We start from the raw sequence: 21,693 nt of genomic DNA, 5'->3' as shown, positions 1-21,693 counted from the left end.
TACCAGTTACTCAGGGGCCTGAAGCAGGAGGAACTGGACTTTGAGGTCAGTCTGGGAAGCTTTGTGACACCCTATCTCAAAATCAAAAAAAAGGCTACGGAGGTAGTTCAGTGGTAGGGTGCTTGTCTAGCATGTGCCAGGCCTCGGGTTTAATTCCCAGAAACCCCTGCCAACCTTGAGAAAAAGATGAGGAATAGAAATTTCCTATCATTAACAGATGAAACAGGGCCGGGGATTTAGCTCAGTGGTTTCGCTGCCTGCTGGGCAAGCGCAAGGACCCGAGTTTGATCCTCGGTACCAAAAAAAAAAAGAGATGAAACACAAACTTGCAGAAAGACTACATTAATTTAAATATAGATTTATAATATAATTTAAATATAGATTTATAATATATTTATAATATAATTTAAATATAAATTATAGACTATGTTAATTTAAATATAGATTTTTTTCTTGGCTGCTCTAATTTATCTTCTTAAGAAATGTTCTAAATACTATAACAGATTATGGTTCAAAACAGTAATGTATTAAAGCGAATATAAACACAAGCTAGTTTCTTATTTTTCATAATTGGAGAATTTTTGTCTAAGTGAAATCCTAAAAAATAACCTCTTATTCATGTATATGTCATATTAAAATTTTTGAGGCATCTGCTCATTTAAAAATTTATTTGAGTTTGTTTGGTTTAATCAGCTTTTCCCCAACTTGCTTAACCTCAGAGCCTTCCTTGTGAAATACATAAAATATATAAAAAATACATGATGAAAAATGATAGAATAAGTAAGAGAAGCAAGACCAAAAGTTTTGTTCTCTAACCTGGGTGTTTTCCACTAACTACGTGTGGCTGGCCAAGTAGTGACATGTGAGTGAAGTAAATGTCTTCACCTGGAGGTTGAGCACGTGGCCAGAGTCTTCTATTTAGGTCCGAGGCCAAAAGGTGAAATACTGATCAGAATGCAAAAAAAGATGCATTGGTGAGAGCACCAAAAGTTTCTAGAAAAATCCAAGACAAGTTTCTAGAAACAAATAATGGCCAAGACTTTGGGCCCAACTCCTTGGGTCATAGAACATGTTTAAGTAAGTGCAAAGAAATTGAAGTTATCCCCCTGCACCATAGTGTGATGAAAATGGAGATCAATAGCAAAAGAAACAGCAAAAATTTCATAAACAGATGGAAATTCAACAACACACTTCTGAATAACCACTGGGTCAAAGAGGAAATTAAAGAAGATATCAGACAGTTTCTACAATTAAATGTCAATGCCAATAGAACATATCAGAATATATGGTACACAATGAAAGCAGTCTTATGAGGGAAATTCATAGCAGTGAATACTCATATTAGGAAAACAGAGAAAGCTCAAATAACCTAATGCTGAACTCAATCTTCTAGAAAAAGAAGAACAGGACAAACTCAAAGCTCATACAAGGAAGGAAATGATAAAGATCAGAGCAGAAATCAAGGCAATGGAAACTAAGAGAATGATACAAAAAAATCAATGAAGCAAAGAGTTGGTTCCTCGTAAGAATAAATAAAATTGACAAACCCTTAGCCAACCTTATCAAAAAAGGAAAGAAAAGGCCCAAATCCATGCAATTAGGAATGAAAAGGGTGAGATTATAACAGACCCAGCAGAAATCCAGAGGATCATCAATACCTGCTTTGAGAACCTATATGCCAACAGAAGAAATGGACAGATTCCTAGATACATATGAATTACCAAAGTTGAATGAAGAAGACCTAAAAATTCTAAACAACCCAATATCAATCAACAAAATTGAAAATGTAATTAAAAACTTACCAACTAAGAAAAGCCTGGGTCCTGATGGCTTCACTGCTTAATTTTACAAGATATTTAGAGAAAAACTATTGCCACTACTATTTAAACTCTTCAATGAAATTGAAAGGGGAACAATACTCCCAAATTCATTCCTGGAAGCAAGCATCACCTTGATCCCAAAAGCAGAGAAAGACCCAATCAAAAAAGAGAACTATAGGTCAATCTCCCTAATTAACTTAGATGCAAAAATTCTCAATAAGATACTGGCAAACAGAATGCAGAAAATCATCAAGAAGATCATACATCCTGACCAAGTGGGATTCATCCCAGGGATGCAGGGATGGTTCAACATGCAAATCAATAAATGTAATACACTATATTAATAGAGCCAAGGACAAAAACCATATGATCATCTCAAGAGATGGAGAAAAAATGTTCAACAAAATCCAACATGTGTTCATGGTAAAAACCCTACACAAAATTGGAATAGATGATCTCTATGTCAACCTGATAAAAACCATCTATGAAAAAAACAACAGCCAATATCATTCTAAATGGTCAAAAACTGAAATCCGGGCCGGGGATTTAGCTCAGTGGTTCTGGCGCCTGCCTCACAAGCACAAGGTCCCAAGTTCAATCCCCAGTACCAAAAGAAAACCTGAAATCTGTCACACTAAAATTTGGAACAAGACAAGGATGTCCACTATCATCACTCCTGTTCAGTATGATTTTGGAAACATTAGCCACTGCAATTAGACAAGAGAAAGAAATAAAGATAGCAAACGAAGAAGTTAAACTGTCATTATTTGCAGATGACATGACACTCTATATAGAAGACCCCAAGAACTCCACCAAAAGTCCTCTAGACTTAATAACCAAATTCAGTAGAGTACCTGGATACGAAGTCAACACACAAAAATCAATAGCTTTCCTGTACACAAACAACAGACTCACTGAAAGAGGAACTGGAGAAACAATAGCCTTCACAATAGCATCAAAAAAAAAAAAAAAAGAAAGACAAGAAAAAAAATACCTAGGAATCAACCTAACAAAGAAATCAAAGGCCTCTACTCTAAAATCTATAGCACTCTGAAAAAAGAGATCGAAGAGGATACCAGAAAATGGAAAGACATCTCTTACTCCTGGGTAGGAAGAACCAATATAGTGAAAATGGCCTTACTTCCAAAACTGCTGTATAGATTCAATGCAATCTCAATTAAAATTCCAACACCATACTTCACAGACCTTGAGAAAACAATCCAAAAATTCATTTGGAACAAGAAGAGACCTAGAATAGCAAAAGCAATTCTAGGCAACAGAGACATGGCAGGGGGGATCACAACCCTCAACTTGAAACTATAGTACAAAGCTACTGTGATAAAAACAGCATGGTACTGACAAAGAAACAGACCCAAGACCAGTGGAACAGATTAGAAGATGCAGAAACAACTCCAGACACAGCCACCTCATCTTCGATAAAGGAGCCAAACACCCTCACTAGAGGAAAGAGAGCCTCTTTAATAAATGGTGCTGGAAAAATTGGGTTTCAACTTGCTGAAGACTAAAAATAGTCCTCTCACCATGCACTAAACTAAAATAGAAATCAATGAAAGATCTAAATATTAAAACAGAAACACTAAACCGGCTGGAAGAGAGGTTAGGTAGATCTCTTGAAGACGTTAGCATAGGAAAAGATTTCATGAACAAAACCTCGGTCACACGTGAACTAGCACAAAGAATCAACTGGGATCTCATCTTATTAAAAAGTTTCTGCACAGCAAGAGAAACCACCAGTACCATAAAGAAACAACCCACAATGTGGGAAAAAAAATTTTACCAGCTATTCCTCAGACAAAGATCTACTATCTAGAATATATAAAGAACTTAAAAAACATCAGATCTCCCAAATTTAAAGACCCAATCCAAAAATGGGCATCTGAAATGAACAGACATTTCTCAGACAAAGAAATAGAAATAGCAAATAAACATATGAAAAATGTTCATCATTACTGGTCATTTGAGAGATTCAAATGAAAACAATGCTGAGATTCCACCTCACCCCAAAAAGAATGGCTGCTACCAAGAAATCAATCAATAACAAATGCTGTCAGGGTGTGGGGAAAAATGAACCACTCTCCACTGTTGGTGGGAGTGTAAACTGGTGCAAACACTGTGTAAATCAGTATGGAGATACCTCAAAAAACTAGGATTAGAGGTCCCATTTGACCCAGCTATCCTCCTGTTGGGTATCTTCTGAAAAGAATCATACCACAGTGATATATGTACACCCATGTTCATAGAAGCACAGTTTCTAATAGCTAAAACTTGGAAACAGCCCAATTGCCCATCAACTGGAGACTGGATAAAGAAAATGTGGTTCTTTTATAAAATGGAGTACTACTCAGCCATAAAGAATGAGAAACTAGAGACATTTGTAGCTAAATGGATGCACATTGAGGTGATACTCATAAGTGAAATAAATAGGACACACCTGTGTAAACACCAAATAGTTTCTCTGCTGTGAGGAACTGAAAGTATAAAGATCAAAAGGTATAGATAATGTGAAATAGGAAGAAAAGGGGCAAAGGGGAAGGGCAAGTGGAAGGGGTAGGGGAAAGGAAAGAAGGGAATGGAATAAATATGAGAAAAGGAAAAAATGGAAACAAAATCTTTGTAAATAGGGAGTGGGGGAGGGGTTGAAGGGAGGGAAGGGGAAGGGGGAAAAAAAAAAAGAACAAAGATATATTGTGTAAAGGTACAAATTCCCAATAATGAATGTCAGCATATTGTATACCTAAAATGTACCAATAAAATTAATTTAAAAATATATAAAACTTTGAGGGCCAGGTATTTAGCTCAGTAGTTCTGGTGCCTGCCCTGCAAGCTCAAGGACCCAAGTTCGATCCCTGGTACAAAAAAAAAAAATTATATATATATATATCTGTATAAATATATAGAGATATAAAACTTTGCAAAGAACTCACATATCTTAGAATCAAATACACAGGATAACTATTTTCCCAAAATGAATGGAAAATTTTTAAAAATCTTGAGAATACATTACTTAGTTCTCAAATCTAAGTGTCTTCTGTCCAAGATAAATTAGGTAGATTTAGAGGTAATAAACCTTGCATTACCAGTTTTTAAACAGGCATTCCTCAAGTGATTAAGATACCTGATACATGACTCTGACCCAGTCTTGAAGGTAAAGGAGACAGCTACAAAATGAAAGCAGATATCCCAACTTTATCCTGCTTTAATTATCACTGGGCATCTGTAGGCCCATCTTTAAGTCCCTGTGATACCTCCACCTGAGCAGAGAGAAAAGTGGCTGGGGGGTCCAGACATGCGTTTTTAATACTGAAGGTGGGCACTGTGGCCTATTAAAGCCATTTAATCTACAGTTACTCAAGATTCTGAGCACAGAATCAAATGTATGATGCATAAAATCACAAAAGCCAATGCCAAGCCAGGCTGGGACTGGAATTCAAACCCTCAGCGAACTCCTGCCTAGTTGAGTGCTCTTAATGATTACAAAAATTGTTCCTTATTACAGGGTTCATCTGCTCATTTGAATCCATATCCTAATTATTTTTTCTGGTAGCCTAAGTTGATGCATGCTGTTTTTTAAAAAAATTGACTAATGCAGAAATTTACTTGCATAATAAACATCCTTCTTAGTTACATGCTTAATATTTGCTAACAGTGGTTCACACTGATTTTGCCAAGCATAATTTAATGTACATATATATGAATATTTTCAAACAAAAACGACATTGTGTTATGCACGCTGTTCTGGACTGTCTGTCTCTCTCTCTGTCTCGCTCTCCCCTCCCCGCTCCTCGCTGTTGTGAAGTCACTAAATTGCCCAGGCTAGACTAAAACTTGCAACCCTCCTGCCTCAATCCCCCCGAGTGCTGGGATTAGAGGTGTGTGTCACCACATCCAGCTTGGACTCTGCAATTTTTTTTTTTTTTTTGGTACCGGGGATCGAACTCGTGTTCTTGCGCTTGTGCAGTAGGTGGCAAAACCACTGAGCTAAATCCCCAGCCCTGGACTCTGCATTTTAAAAGCAAAACCGTGTATTCTCTGTGTTGGATGTCTTTCCATGTTAATATCTATGGATCAAATCCTATTTTAATGATCACATCATTTAACCTGTTACCTCATGGTTAACCTTGATTTTTGCCAATTCTGCGGGATTACACAGGACTTTTTTGGTACACTTTTCTTTGCAAACTTATGGAAATATTTTAGTACAACAAATTCCTAGAAGTGGAATTGTGCTACCATACTATACACTTATAATTTGTGTTGTCAAATTGCCTTCTAACTTACACTCCCACCATGAGGATTTTGTGCTTAGAAAAGCTTTCCTCTTGCTAGAATTTAAAAATGTGCACCAGTTATTTTTATTGACTTTTTGATCTTTGTAAGAGGGACTTAGAGGCTGAGCCTGCAATAAATAAAAGCAATAAATACAATTAAGTTTGGTAACTTTGAGTTGCTTCAGCATCTCGGAGCTGCTTCATCGCATATCCTGCACGTGCTTAGCCAAGATGCCAGAGGAGACCCAGACACAGGACCAGCTCAAAGAGGAGGAGGAGATGGAGACTTTCACCTTCCAGGCAGAAACTGCCCAGTTGATGTCACTGATCATCAACACTTTCTACTCGAACAAAGAGATCTTCCTGAGGGAGCTGATTTCAAATTCATCAGATGCTCTGGACAAAATTAGGTATGAAAGCCTGACAGATCCCAGTAAGCTGGATTCTGGCAAGGAACTGCATATTAATCTTATTCCAAACAAACAAGATTGCACCCTCACCATCATGGATACTGGGATCGGAATGACCAAGACCGACTTGATCAATAACCTGGGCACTATCGCCAAGTCGGGACCAAGGCCTTCATGGAGGCTTTGCAGGCTGGCCCTGAAATATCCATGATTGCCCAGTTTGGTGTGGGTTTCTACTCTGCCTACTTGGTTGCTGAGAAGGTGACTGTGATCAAAAAGCATAACGATGATGAGCAGTACACCTGGGAATCTTCAGCAGGCGGGTCCTTCACAGTGAGGACTGACACAGGTGAACCTATGGGCCGAGGAACAAAGGTTATCCTGCATCTGAAAGAAGACCAGACTGAGTACTTGGAAGAAAGAAGAATAAAAGAGATAGTGAAGAAACATTCTCAGTTTATTGGCTATCCTATTACTCTCTTTGTGGAGAAGGAACGAGATAAAGAAGTGAGTGATGATGAAGCTGAAGAAAAGGAAGATAAAGAGGAAGATAAAAAGAAGAGGAGGAGTCTGATGACAAACCTGAAATAGAAGATGTAGGATCTGATGAAGAAGAAGAAGAAAAAAAAAGGATGGTGACAAGAAAAAGAATAAGATTAAAGAAAAGTACATCGATCAGGAAGAACTGAACAAAACGAAGCCCATTTGGACCAGAAACCCTGACGATATTACTAACGAGGAGTGTGGGGAGTTCTATAAGAGCCTGACCAACGATTGGGAGGATCACCTGGCGGTGAAGCATTTTTCCGTTGAAGGACAGTTAGAATTCAGAGGTCTGCTTTTCGTCCCACGACGAGCTCCTTTTGACCTATTTGAAAACAGAAAGAAGAACAACATTAAGTTGTACATCCGGAGAGTTTTCATCATGGACAACTGTGAGGAGCTGATCCCTGAGTACCTGAATTTCATCAGAGGAGTGGTGGACTCTGAGGATCTCCCTTTAAATATTTCCCAGGAAATGTTGCAACAGAGGAAAATTTTGAAAGTCATCAGAAAGAATTTGGTCAAAAAGTTCTTAGAATTGTTCACTGAACTGGCAGAAGATAAGGAGAACTACAAGAAGTTCTACGAGCAGTTTTCTAAGAATATAAAGCTTGGAATACATGAAGATTCTCAGAATCAGAAGAAGCTTTCAGAGCTGTTACGCTACTACACATCCGCTTCTGGGGACGAGATGGTTTCCCTGAAGGACTACCGCACCAGGATGAAGGAGAATCAGAAGGACATCTATTACATCACGGTGAAACCCAGGACCAAGCAGCTAACTCTGCCTTTGTGGAACGCCTTCGGAAGCATGGCTTAGAAGTGATCTATATGACTGAGCCCATCGACGAGTACTGCGTGCAGCAGCTGAAGGAGTTTGAGGGGAAAACTTTAGTGTCTGTCACCAAGGAGGGCTTGGAACTTCCAGAAGATGAAGAGGAGAAAAAGAAACAGGAAGAGAAAAAGACAAAGTTTGAAAACCTCTGAAAGATCATGAAAGACATCTTGGAGAAAAAGGTTGAAAAGGTGGTTGTGTCGAACGGATTGGTGACGTCCCTGTGCTGTACTGTCACAAGCACATAAAGCTGGACGGCAAACATGGAGAGAATCATGAAAGCCCAAGCCCTAAGAGACAACTCAACAATGGATTACATGGCAGCCAAGAAGCACCTGGAGATCAACCCTGACCACTCCATCACTGAGACCTTGAGGCAAAAGGCCAAGGCTGACAAGAACGACAAGTCTGTGAAGGATCTGGTCATCTTGCTGTATGAAACCGCACTCCTGTCCTCTGGCTTCAGTCTGGAGGACCCCCAGACACACACCAACAGGATCTACAGGATGATCAAGCTGGGGCTCGGTATTGATGAGGATGACCCCACCGCTGACGAAACCACCACTGCTGTCACCGAAGAGATGCCGCCCCTCGAAGGAGACGACGATACTTCACGCATGGAAGAAGTCGACTAAGCTCTTCCAAAGAACGACTTGATGCTGCTCAGTACTTTACCTTCATTCCCCCGATAATCTGTTTTCAAGGGGTTTTTGTTAACATTGTATGGCATGACAATGACTTACAGGGAAGGTAAGATTTCTTTCTTCTTTTAAGTAATGCTGTGATACATTAGGCACTAAAGCGAGCTAGCAGTGCCTTTCACCTTGGTTTGTTCTAACAGGTTGACTTGTAACTTACTGTTAACTTCATGAGGTCTAAGTGTGTAGTTACCAGGCCGGATGCCTTAGTAGACCAAATCTTCTGTCTGAAGTGTGTTGAGCTATCTTGTTGTTTAAAGGAATATTTGTTACAAAAAAAAAAGTTTGGTAACTTTGCCTCCATTCTAAAAATGTCTCCTTTATTGCCTTAAAACTTTGAATCAGCCAAGCGTGGTGGTGAACACCTATAACCCCACCACCTGGGAGGCTAAGGCAGGAGCATTGCCATGATTTCAAGGCCAGCCTGAACTTCATTAGCAAGACCCTGTCTCAAAACAAAACAAAAGCCCGTTTGGAACAGATGCCTACTTAGGTCCCTAGAAATTTCCAGCCATTGTCGTAAACCTGCAGTTGCCATGGAGACCACCCCATGACGAGGTCACCCTTCGGAAGCCGAAGCAATTGCCCCATGACTGAACTGAGGCTGCCCCATAAGCAAGATCCAAATCACCCCTTCAAACAGTGATGGTTTCTCCCAGAACCAGTCCCGAGGTAACCATCAACAAGACCATGGCTTGACCAGGATTACCTACTCTGCCAACTGCAAATTCCCCGGCTATCCATACCTTCTACCCTTGCCTTTGTTCCACTTTTCTATAAAACTCCAAGGTTTCTGTCAGTCCCAGGAACCTCTTTATCTCTCTTCCCAGTGTGGTCACCTTGATTAAATCATTCTGGCCTTTCACCACTATTCTTGGCCTTGATTAGTGTCTTGGGATGAATGGTCAAACCTGGTATGTTAGGACTCCTGCAGTCAGGATTTTTACCCTAAAATGCCAGTGACTCTGTGTGTGTGTGTGTGTGTGTGTGTGTGTTGAGTATTGAATCCAAGGCCTCACACATGATAGACAAGCACTCTGCCACTGAGCTACACTCTCAGACTTTTTATTTTTTCAGACAAGGTCTTGCTTAGTTCCCTGGGCTGGACTTGAACTAACTTAGTCCTTTTCTTTTCTTTTCTTTTCTTTTCTTTTCTTTCTTTCTTTTTTCTTTCTTTCTCTCTCTTTCTTTTTTTCTTTCTTTCTTTCTTTCTGTATCACCTATCAATCTATCTTTCATCTTGAAACAGGGTCCCAATATGTAGTTCAGGCTGGCCTTGACTTCCCTATGTAGCCCTGGCTGGCCTTGAACTCATGGATCACCTCCTGCCTCAGCCTCCCAAGTGCTGAGATTTCAGGCAGGTGCCACTATGCCTGGCTGGACTCAGAACTTGATCCTCCTGCCTCAGCCTCTCAAGTAGCTGAGTTTTCGGGTGTGCACTACTATGTCTGGCCATATGACTTCATTTTTTAAAATAAGATATTATCATTGTCTTAGTACATGTTCACCGTACATAACGATTACATTTGCATGGGAAACTGGTACCTGTACATAATACATCTTAATTTTTCTTTTCTTTTTTGTTTTCATCTCCTACCCCTTCCCTCCCAGCCTGTCCCCTCCAAGTCTTGGCCTCCTTTCCATCTGCAAAACATCTACTTTCATCATCATTCCCCCCCCCTTCAATTCTTTTTCTGTCTCCCTACCCACCCCTCCCTCTTACTCCTTCCATCTTTGTTCCTAAATCCATTTGAAAAAGATCTCCCTACTTCTTATTTTTATAAACCATATACATATTGAGAGAGAGAGAGAATGAGAGGGAAACAGAGCCTTACATAAGAGAAACAATGTGATATTTAAGCTTCTGTGTCTGACTTATTTCACTTAGGTTGTCAAGTTGCACCCATTTGCCTATGAACACCTCAAGTTTTTCTTTATGGCACAGTAGTACTCCATTGCGTATAAATACCATGTTTTCTTTATTCATACATCTGTTGCTGGACATATATGCCATTTCGCAGATCTAGCTATTATAAATTATACTGCTATAAATATGGGGATACACAGATCCATCTAATATAATGTCTCTAACTCTTTTTTTTTGGTACCAGGGATCAAACTCGGGACCTTGAGCTTGCGAGGCAGGCACCAGAACCACTGAGCTAAATCCCTGGCCCATAGTATATCCTCTTTTGGTGGGGGGGGGGGGTCACCAGGGATTGAACTTGGGACCTTGCTCTTGCGAGGTGGGTGGCGGAACCACTGAGCTAAATCCTGGCCCCCTATATCTTTAACTCTTTTGGGAAGATACCTAGAAGGGGAATAGCTGGATCAAGTGGAATGTCTGTTTTTAGTTTTTTGAGGAATTGCCACACTGATTTCCATAGTGGTTGTACTAGTTTGCCTTCTCACCAACAATGTGGAAGACTTCCTTTTCCCCTACTTCCTTGGCAGCATTTGTTATTATTTGATTTCTTGATGGTAGCCATTCTTTCTGGAGTAAGATGGTGTCGAGGACCAGAGGAGAATTAAGGCCTAATTGGCCATCTCTGTGAGCACAAAGGAGAAAGGCTGCACTCCAGGGTGACTGCATATTTGGGAAAAGCTAGGACAGCTGAGGTTAAGTTGTTTGCCAAACAATGTACTGATGGATATTAGAAACCTGTTGAATCTTGGGCCATTTAGCTCAGTGGTTTCGCCGCCTGCTGCGAAAGCGCAAGGACCTGAGTTCGATCCCCGGTACTAAAAAAAAAAGATGACTCCTGTTACTTTGATTGCTTGTGCCTGTGTTTGGGTGAATAAAAGTGAGGTGTGAGGGAAGCCAAAGGCTCGGGGGTCCTCTGCCAGCTAGAGGCACGAGCCCCCAGTTGCCTGCGTGTTAAGCTGACTTGTCATTCAAGCTCATTCGCCTGGGTCAGAGAGGAGCAAAGTAGCAGGTCTAGGTCCCAGACTAAGGCCAGCTGGGAGAGCTGGCAACAGGTGGGGCCCCAGCGTGGGCCTTGGGACCCGGGACCTGAGACCCAGGCTCGCCTACAGGAACTCCTGTCCCATCAGGGTTTGGCACCCCAAACAGGGACCTGAGATGAAGGTTACCTACAGTTGGCACCTGGAACAAGGGCCTGGAAACAGGAACTTGAAAAGCCCAGACTGGGGAAGGACTGAACAGGAACCCTGAGTAGAGACTTGGGACCAAACAGGAACCCCCACCTGGGAAAGAGAAGGGAAAGTGCCTGACCGAGAAAGTTTCACCCAAGTGGAAGATGTGATGAGTGAGCGATGAGGAGCTCTAGAGCAAAAGAAAAGAAAGGAAAAAGAAACATCAGGCAAAGAGCCCAGGGCAAAAGAAAAAGAAAAGGAATAAGAGTGTGCGTGGAGAACTTTCAGAAAAGAAGAAAGTGAGAAGAAGAAAAAGCAGCCAGGGTAAAAAAAAAAAAAAAGCAAAGGAAAAACCAACAGAAAGAAGTGAATGCAAGTAGAAAAACAGACGTCCCAATTGATTCTTTTACCTGTGGTCAAAACGAGGGCTACTGGTCAAGAACAGGTCTGGGGGAATAGGGGAATCTGCCAGTACCTCCCCTAAGGAGATATTTATTTTTTAGGTTGTTACAGGCCAGCAGCCCAGTGTATTTTATCAGTATTGTGGCAATGTGAGGGTGTCAGTGCTGATTAAATTAAGGATTTTAAATATTTTTAAGGGGATTACTGTGTCAATTAAGAGAAAAGAAAGAAAAAGAAAAGGCAAAAGAAACATGAATCCTCACAGATGCCTCAGCTGGACTGAGGGGGTGAAGTTCAAAGTGAAAGTAAAGTTCAAAATAAAAGCAGAATTCAGAGTCAAAGGAAAGTAAGTGCGTTAAAATTAAGGATTTTAAATATTTTTAGGAAATTACTATTATCAGTTAAAGGAAACTGAGTACCAGTGTTGTCAAAGGAAAAACATTTGTAAAGATTTGTAAATGTTTTGTTGGAAAGCATTCTCTGAGCCTATAAAATGCATTGTATGGATGATGTATTGCTTGGTATTACTTCTCAGCAACAATTTACTTCTTGTAGAAACTTTAGAAACCCTGCCGGTGTGGAGCAGGAGTTTTGTTTGCGTTATTGTGGAAAATGAGCAGAAGATATGGAAATGATGTATCTTTCTTTTTGTAGAAACCGAACAGGCTTTGATGCAGGAGTTATGCATAGCCCCAGGAAAAGAAAATTCATACTAATTCTTTCAGTTATTTAAACACCCTGCCCAGTGAGGGGGTAGGGGTTTTATTTGTGTCCTTACAGGAAATGAATGGACAATATGGATACTGGTAGAGAAACATGACTTTCCTCAACAGTGAGAGCTTTCTCCCAGATGACAACTGAAGAAAACTATCCAGGAGGCAGAAAAACTCATCTGTCATCAAGGCCTGCCTGGCAAAGGACTTTGGGTGGGCTCTTTGAGGAATGTCTTTGACTGCCAATCACAACTACAGCCCTGTTCAGCAGGAAGAAGCCAGAACAGTCTCCAACCATTTTCCCTTAGGGCAGGTGGAGGTGCTTTATTGGAGGCAGGATGGCTGTGTTTGATATAAGCAATTAGACAGGGCTATGCTCTTTGAAAAGAGCCAGTACAGATACACTGCAGCTGTGGATGAAGGCCTAAAGGCCAGACCTCAAGGCAAAGGATAGAATGGTTGTGTCTACATATTTCCCTTAGGGATGAAGGATAGTGATTGATATTTACCTGCTGTTACTGTAAAACAAAAAGGGGGAGATGTTGAGGATCAGAGGGGGAATTAAGGCCTAACTGACCTCTGTGAGCACAAAAAAAAAAGACTTAAAAAAAGGCTGAACTCAAGGGTGATTGCATATTAGGGAAAAGTGAAGATAGCTGAGATTAAGTCGCTTAGCAGAGAATGTACGAATGGATATTAGAAACCAGATGAATCTTGTGTTACTTTGAGTTTTTACACCTGTGTTTGGGTGAATAAAAGTGAGGGGAGCCAAAGGCTTGGGGCTCCTCTGCCTGCTAGAGGTATGATTCCCCCGGCTGCCCGCATATTAAGCTGACTCCCTATCTGTGTCATTCATCCTCATTCACCCTGGGTCAGGGAGGAACCAAATAGTGGGTCTAGGTCCTGGAGCGAGGCCAGCCCGGAGAGCTGACAACAGGTGGTCCCCAGCATGGTGCTCTGGATCTGGGCTCACCTACAGTTGGTGCCCAAACAGGGACCTGAAACCAAGGTTGCTTACAAGATGGTATCTCAATGTTGTTTTAATTTGTATTTCTCAAATGCTCAGTGATGTTGAACAGTTTTTCACATTTATTAGCAATTTATACTTCTGAGAAATGTGTATCCACTTTGGTGGACCATTTTTTGATTGGGTCTTTTACTGGGGAGGGTCCTAATTTTCTGAGTTCTTTGTACAGTCTAAATGTTAGTCCTCTGAGGAATAGCTGGCAAAAATTCTATAGGCTGTCTCTGTACTCTGTTGGTGGCTTCCTTTGCTATGCAGAAGCTTTAATTTTATATAATCCCATTTGTTGATTCTTGGTATTATTTCTTGTGCCACTGGGGTTCTGCTCAGCAAAATAAGATATTATTCTCTCTAGCCCATGTGCTTAAAATAAATGTTCCCATCACTTGTTTTTATCAAATCTTTTAATATTTTCTTTGCTTTACATTCTTTCTACTTGTCTCCACCTTTTTAGGAATGAAACTGAAAGTTTAGCATCCTTGTCCCTGTATACCCTTGAACCTTGTTCCTCTTTAACCTGTTCCTATCTTCAGTGTCACAAATTCCGTTTCTAATTTCTATGTGTTATTTTGTTAAGTGTATACGCACATCTGTATCATCTTGCTGTGAAGGTTTATTGGTTTTATTTCGGTTTGGTTGTGATTTTTGAGACAGGGTCTCCCTACGTACCCCAGGCAAGTCTTGCACTCACTGTGTAGCCCAGGCTGGCCTCGAACTCCTGGCGATCCTCTTGCCTCAGCCTCCTGAGTGCTGGGATTACAGGCAAGGGCTGCCATGCCCAGCTACTGTGAAGGTTTTTAAACTTACGGTAAATACACTTTTTCCACAATTTGTTTTTTTCATTTAATACTAAGTATTTTAACCATGTTGAAAACTCAGGTTCCTTGGATAGCAGCCCACAGTTTACTCATTCTTTTATTGAGATTTAGATTATTTCCTTCTCCACTCGCCTTACCCCAAACAATGCTGCAGTGAATGCGGCTGTCTGTCTCCACATGTCCTTTGAGTAGTGAAATACAATTGCTGGACCTGTGAGCACATGAATATCTTCAGTTTTCTTAGATAAGCACCCAGCTTGTTTAGCGTGATAATGTAACTGAGGAGGTAAAATGGAAGTTTAAAAATTAGGATTTTTTTTTTTTAAAGAGATAAACTGTTTCTCCCAACTTCATGCTGAGAACATAAACTGCCACTGCCTCCTCTCTTCAGCTCAGCTGTATGGACAGAAAGTAATCCCTCTGTTAGAAAACAAGTGCCTCTGTCTAAATGGAATATGCAGATGCTGCCCCAGGAGGTCAGCATCCAGTTTTGCTTCCACAAGAAAGCAAAGGAAGCAAGAATGGAGTGGGGGGAGTAAAGTAAGGGCAGGAATTTCCTTGTCTGTTTTCTCATATTCCTCCCTTCTCCCTTGCATACCTCAATACAGGGAGGTGGAGATTTGAGACAGGGGAAGTGGAGATTTAAGAGGCCCCTGTATCCAGTTCTGAGCTATCTTTGAATAACCATTTCCCACCAAAGGTTGTCTCCCTTGTGTCTTGGGGATCAACAAGTAATATAGACCCGTGTGCCCATGATTGTAGTTCCAATGTACCCTTTCTTCCACCTATTGCCAGACTATAAAGTTTTTGCTCCACATGATTATAAAATGGACTGCTCTTTCTGTTTCCCTACTTGCTCTTGAGACTGAGCAGTTTTTTATACTTTTTTTGGTCATTAGGAGTCCTTTAAATTGCCTAGCTATGCTTTTGCCTATTTTCCCTTTAGGATGTCTATTACGTAGAAATTCTTTATATTTGGGAGAAAATCACTTAAGAAAACCACAAGAACTAATATTTTAAGCATCTTATTGAGGTTATAAAAGACACCATAAAGAGTGGATCTTTAAGCATTGACCCTCATATAAAAAAAATTAATGTTCAGCATGGAGGTGTTATAAAAAGAAAATATAAATTTTGGGCTGGGGATGTAGCTCAGCGGTCCTGTGCCTGCATAGCAAGGACAAGGCTCTGAGTTCGATTTCTGGTACTCCCCCCACCCCCTGCACAAGAAGGAAAATATATTTTGACCAAAGAGCAGGTGACAAATAAGTTATCCATGACTCCTCACTTCAAGATTCTTTCTCCTAAAAAAAATATATTAGATGGAACACAAGTGAAAAAATGTCAGAGTACCAGTTTTGTATGTTTAATGGAAATAATCCTATTATGATGACATGAAAATCCCATCTTTTGAGCTCTTAGGTGCTGGGCACTGTGCTAAATACTTTACACAATTTGATTTATTATCCTTTGTGTGTGTGTGTGTGTGTGTGTGCACGCGTGGCTTTGGGGATTGAACTAGAGATTTTTATCATTGACTGACATCCCCAGTCCCTGTTATATTTTTGAGGTTTTGTGGGGGTTTTTTTGGTACCAGGGATTGAACTCGGGTCCTTGCACTTACACAGCAGGCGACCAAACCACTGAGCTAAATTCCCAGCCCCGAATTTTTTTTTCCTTTTTTTTCTTTTTCAGTCCTGGGATTGAACCCAAGGCCTCATGCATGCTAGGCAAGTGTTCTGCACTGAGCTAGGTCCCTAGCCCTTTTTAATTTTTTTTTCTTTCTTTTTTTGGTTCCGGGGATCGAACTCGGGACCTTGCGCTTTCGAGGCAGGAGCCAGAACCATTGAGCTAAATCTCTGGACCCCTGTTATATTTTTATTTTGAGACAGGATCTTGCTAAATTGCCCAGGTGGGACTTGAATTTGCAATCCTCCTGCCTTAGCCACCCAAAGTGCTGGGATTATAGGTGTGCACCACCATGCCTAGCTTGATAGTATCCTTATTTTACAATGAAACAGTCATAAGGAAGGTAAGAGTTCTACCTACAAGACTCCCAGCAATAAATACATACATATATACATAAATACTCCCAGCCAGTAAGTGGCAGGATAAAAATTTGATCCCATGCAATGTGACCCTTTAGGGCCTCCATTAACCTCAGTACACAATTAGGAACAATATTCTTTTTTTTTTTTTTGGTACCGGGGATCAAACTTGGGTCCTTGCACTTGCGAGGCAGGCGGCGGAACCACTGAGCTAAATCCCCGGCCCTAGGAACAATATTCTTATAAATGTGAGTGTTTCATAATTAGATGATGATTACAGTTTCAAGATAGTCCTTTGACAATCCTGTAACTCAACTCCCTTATTTTATGGAGCAACAAAACTAAGAACCAAATAGAAGTGCAAAGCTCTAGTAGAGAAGCTGAGCTGAGCTTGGGCTTTCAGGCCAGATTTATTTTTGCAATTTAGTTCTGTGATTATGAAAGCCAGTCCTTTGTCAATTGTGTGTGTTGCAAACATCTCTGTGTATGTGCTTTTCATTCTCATTGTGCTTTAACCCTTTGAGCAAACATTAGCATACTCTCTGTTCTGAAGATGATCCTGACTTCCCCTTATTTCAAATGTACATCTGAATCTTGTTTTGGTATATATTTTGCCTTGTTTACTATGATTCACCTGGATTTCAAATGACACTATTTTTGGGGGGACAAAGTCTCACTATGTGGTTCAAGATGGTTTTAACTCACTATGTGGCCCAAGCTGGCCTCAAACTCACAGCGATCCTCCTGCCTCAGCCTCCCAAGTATTAGGATTACAGGCATTCGTCACCACATGCGGCTCAAATGACACTTCTGTGACACAGAGGTGAAATGTGGGTATTAAATTTCATAAAGGTTTTCCTTCTTCATACACTTTTTTTTAATACTCCCCACACCGAAATTGCTTGTTAGTTTCCTAAACTTTAAATTTTTGATGTTTCTCAGGTGTTAATTGTAGAATCAGCTTGTCAAATTAACCCTATCCCCAAATCCACAACAAAATTTTGGATGTTTTAATGCATAATAAACAGGCTGACTAGATTTTTATTTTCCCATTACTGAGGATTAACACCAAAGCTGCACACATACAAGGCAAGTAATGTACTACATCCTCAGCCCTTTTTATTTTGAGACAGTGCCTCTGTAAGCTGCCCAGGCTGGCCTTAGATTTTTGATCCTCCTGCCTCAGCCTCCTGGATAGCTAGGATTACAGATATGTACCACCATTCCTGGTCCTGACTAAATTTTGGATGTTTGACTTCTGATAGCTTTTAAGTTCTCCTGAGCCTTTGAATTAGAAAGCCTGATGGCCCCTCTTTGGTGTCAACTGGAGATTGAAACCAGGAGGGGCTTGCCTAAGTGTGGGAACTCTCACCTCGGCTTGACTCCCTAACAACCAAAAACCAGACCAGCCCTTTGCTTGCTCCTTCAAGAATTCTCAGACCAGAGAGAACCACTTTCCTCTCCCAGATAGATACATTCTGTACATAGGAAATCTTTTCATACCCTTGGTGTGTATGGCATTATTATCTCAACATTAGAACTAAATGTTGTGTGTCCATGGGGGAACAGGGAGGATCTGCTTACCTCTCCCCAGACTATAACACACTGGACTGACAAGGAATTTTAGAAGAATCTCTGCATATCGTATCTTTCCTTTTTTTTTTTTTCCTTTTCTGGTATCAAGGATCAAACTCAGGACCTTGTGCTTGTGAGGCTGGCATGGTGCCACTGAGCTAAATCCCCAGCCCCTTTCCATTTCTTAATAGGGCTCATTTCTCCATTCACATCTTTTTGCTTTTTCCTCAATATTTTATAATTCTTTGTGGTTGTTTATCTCTAGACAAATGTCTAGTTATCATGCAGTTCTTCCTATGAATGAGATCCTTTTATTCCTGTTTAGTTATTATTGTAGAAAAGAATGTTAGTAATTTTTACATTAATTTTGTATCCAGCAACTTGCTGATCTTTTATCATGTCTAGTAACTTTTTGAAGGTTGAAGTGTAGACAATCTACATTGTCATTTAACAAGAATCTTTTACATTTTCTTTTCTAATTCTTGTGCCTTATTTCTTTTGCTTAATGCATTCATCAAGATCCTCAGTATACTGTCAGACAAAAATCATCTTAGCATAGATTTTTGTCTTTTTGTAACTTTCAGGGAATTCTCACAAGTACTTGATAAGTAAGTATTTGATGTTGATAGATACAGGATTTTTGAGAATTTTTATCATGAGTGTTTATTTTTGTATTTACTTTTTTTTTTTTTTTTTTGAGACAGGGTCCTGCTGTGTAGCCCAGGCTGGCCTCAAACTCATGGCAATGCTCCTGTCTCAGCCTCCTGAGTGCTGGGATTACAAGTGCATGCCACCACACCCAACATCATGGTGTTGAGTCACCTAATACTTTTCTCTTTTGAATGATCACAGGGTTTTCCTCATTTAATCTGATATATATTTCATTTATAGATTTTTAAACATTTAACCATCCTCCTGTTCCTGTAATAAAATATATTTTATGTTTTTAATATTCTGATAAAATTACATTTGATTTTTGCATTCATATTTATAGGTAAGATTGATTTCTTACTCGATTAAACTATCCTTGTAAATTGGCTTAGCTTTCCCTTTTTAAATTGATTAAAAATTGATTATTGGTTCCATGAACATTTGATGAAACTATTTATTTATTTATTTATTTATTTATTTATTTATTTATTTGGAGGGAGTACTAGGAATCAAACTCAGGGCCTCACATTTGCCAGGCAGGCACTGCGCCACTGAGCTACACCCCCAGCCCTGATAAAAACCATTTTTTAAAACCATCTAAGCTTGGGCTGGGCATTTAGCCCTACCCATATGGTAGAGCATATGCAAGGCTCTGGATTGGATCCCCAGCATCACCACCAAAATCAATTAATCAGTCAATTGGTCAGTGTGGGCTTGCTCTCTTGTGCACAGGCAGGAGACTTTTGGCTTCAAATATAATTTGTTTTCATTCACTCTACAAATACTTGTACTGTCTACTAGGTATGCATTAGGTACTATTCTCAGAGTTAGGGGTATAAAAGTGAACAAAACAGACAATCCTGCTCAGGAAAGTTGTAGTCTAGTGGGGGAAGGCAGAAGAAAACAAAACAAATGAGTAAAACATATCATATATATATATACACACACATATATATACATATATATACATATATATACATATATATACACACATATATATACATATATATACACATATATATATACATATATATATACACATATATATACATATATATATACACACATATATATATATATGTTGTATCCTGTCTGAGAACAAAGACCATTTAGCACCATGTCCCTGACACTGCCCTCTTGCCCGTGTGTGTGTGTGTGTGTGTGTGTGTGTGTGTGTGATACTCAGGGCCTTTGCAATGAGCTGTATGCCCAGCCCTTTTAACTTTGAGACAAGGTCTTGCTAAGTCAATAAATTGCCCAGGATGGCCTCAAACTTGTAATCCTCCTACCTCAGCCTCCCAGAGTTCTGGGATTACCCAGCTTTAATTCCCCTTTCGTGTTCCCAAACTCTTGCCAAGTCAAGGGGACATGATAAGCATGCCTGGACCAGACTGTCCAGATAAGTGTTATCTAAAGGACCCTGGGAACTGGGCAAACTAATGTTATCTATAGAAACCACCTTCCTGCCCATATGCTATGTCAACTGTTCCTTGGAATTCTGGTCTTACAATGGAACAAAAGCAAGCTTATAATGTCAGTGTTCATGTAGTTTTAACCTACAGACACCCCTTCCCTACAGTTACTTGGTGCAGAGTGGAGATGATGAAAGTACTGTTGGATTATACAATTCTCTGTTGGTAACAATCCTCTGCTCCCCGTTACTGTTGCCTATCAGTTGAGGGTTGTTTTGCTCAATTCAGATAGAAATCACAATCAGCAAAGTGCAGTTCTGCTAGGGGCTCTATAGTCCCTGCTGGTTGTTGCTTTTTGTTGCTGATCTTTGTCAGCAGCTACTCTCTCAAGTTCTTCAGGCTAACAGCCCTTGGTATTTATATATCTCTTTGGGTTTTTTTAAAGCAACCACTCTGTTCACACAGCATGAGAATCCTGAGTAGATTTACTGGACTTCCTGACCCCAAACTACCCAAGAAGTAAATCCAGGCTTTATTTGAGCTGCAACCCAGGGGAGTCACTACATAAGAGGGATCCCTCCTACACCAACCCAGGAAGTCTGAGGGGAGTGCTGCTTATATAGCATTTGTAGGCCAGTGCTTGGTCCAAATTTGAGCCTGCTTATTGATCTGAATTCAGGCCTGTGATTAGTCCAAATTTGAGCAGGCCAATTGGCCCAAATTGATCTAAACTCAAACCTTCACATCCGAGCATACTGATTGGCCCAAATTCAACTCTACAGCTTAGTTTAAATTCAAGCCTGCTGCAATCAGGGCAGACATCTTCCAGAGCAGAGGTGGAGCATCCAGGATAGCCACACCTTTCGTGGTGGCAGTTTAGGAAACATTAGGAGATGTTAGTTGTGTGGTTGATAACTGTTGCATCTCCAAGCAGAGGTTGGGGCCAGAACCAGGAAACTTCAGGAGGGCTAGCTGTATTAATCACTTGTTGGAGTTTGGGGATATTGTGGATGTTAATAATTGACCTGGATCCCTCCTTGGTCTCTGCCATATTGAGGACAGCTCCCTGCTGCATTTTCAGAGCGACAACAGCCGTGTCTGGAGTGGTGGAAGTAGGGGAGGGCCACAGTTGACAGCCTGTCAGAGTGACCCTGAGAGTGGTCACAGGTTGGCTGCTGAGGCTGTCCCAGCCTCTCCTCCAGAGACTACAGGGGAGCGAAGGAAACAAAGTGGAGAGATGTGACAGCTGTCGGCCAAACCATGCCCCTCTCCAGCTATCAGAGGAAAAGTGGAGAGTCAGGCGCTTCTCTTGTTCCTCACTAGGACCTGTTTGTTTTGTTTTGTTTTGAGACAAGGTCT

General features: G+C 40.5%; 1 protein-coding gene and 1 pseudogene across 10 annotated transcripts in view; one reads left to right on the top strand and one right to left on the bottom strand.

Annotated features, from left to right (window-relative positions):
* The first annotated feature begins 6,325 nt into the window (after window positions 1-6,325).
* On the top strand, window positions 6,326-8,584 carry LOC101697934 (heat shock protein HSP 90-alpha pseudogene; annotated as a pseudogene).
* Znf3 (zinc finger protein 3) overlaps window positions 6,985-21,693 on the bottom strand; it is a 40,423-nt gene continuing 25,714 nt past the window's right edge. For all 10 annotated transcript variants that reach the window (XM_021254528.2, XM_004840234.4, XM_087195801.1 and 7 more), the window contains one exon: window positions 6,985-7,387. The gene's annotated coding sequence lies outside the window, so the exon portion shown is untranslated. The remainder of the gene's footprint in view (window positions 7,388-21,693) is intronic.

This window comes from Heterocephalus glaber, unplaced genomic scaffold (assembly GCF_053883595.1).
Source record: "Heterocephalus glaber isolate CG9 unplaced genomic scaffold, H.glaber_assembly_v1.0 deba00001610, whole genome shotgun sequence".
Classification (NCBI taxonomy): domain Eukaryota; kingdom Metazoa; phylum Chordata; class Mammalia; order Rodentia; family Bathyergidae; genus Heterocephalus; species Heterocephalus glaber.
This window is presented reverse-complemented; position numbering and strand designations above follow the sequence as displayed.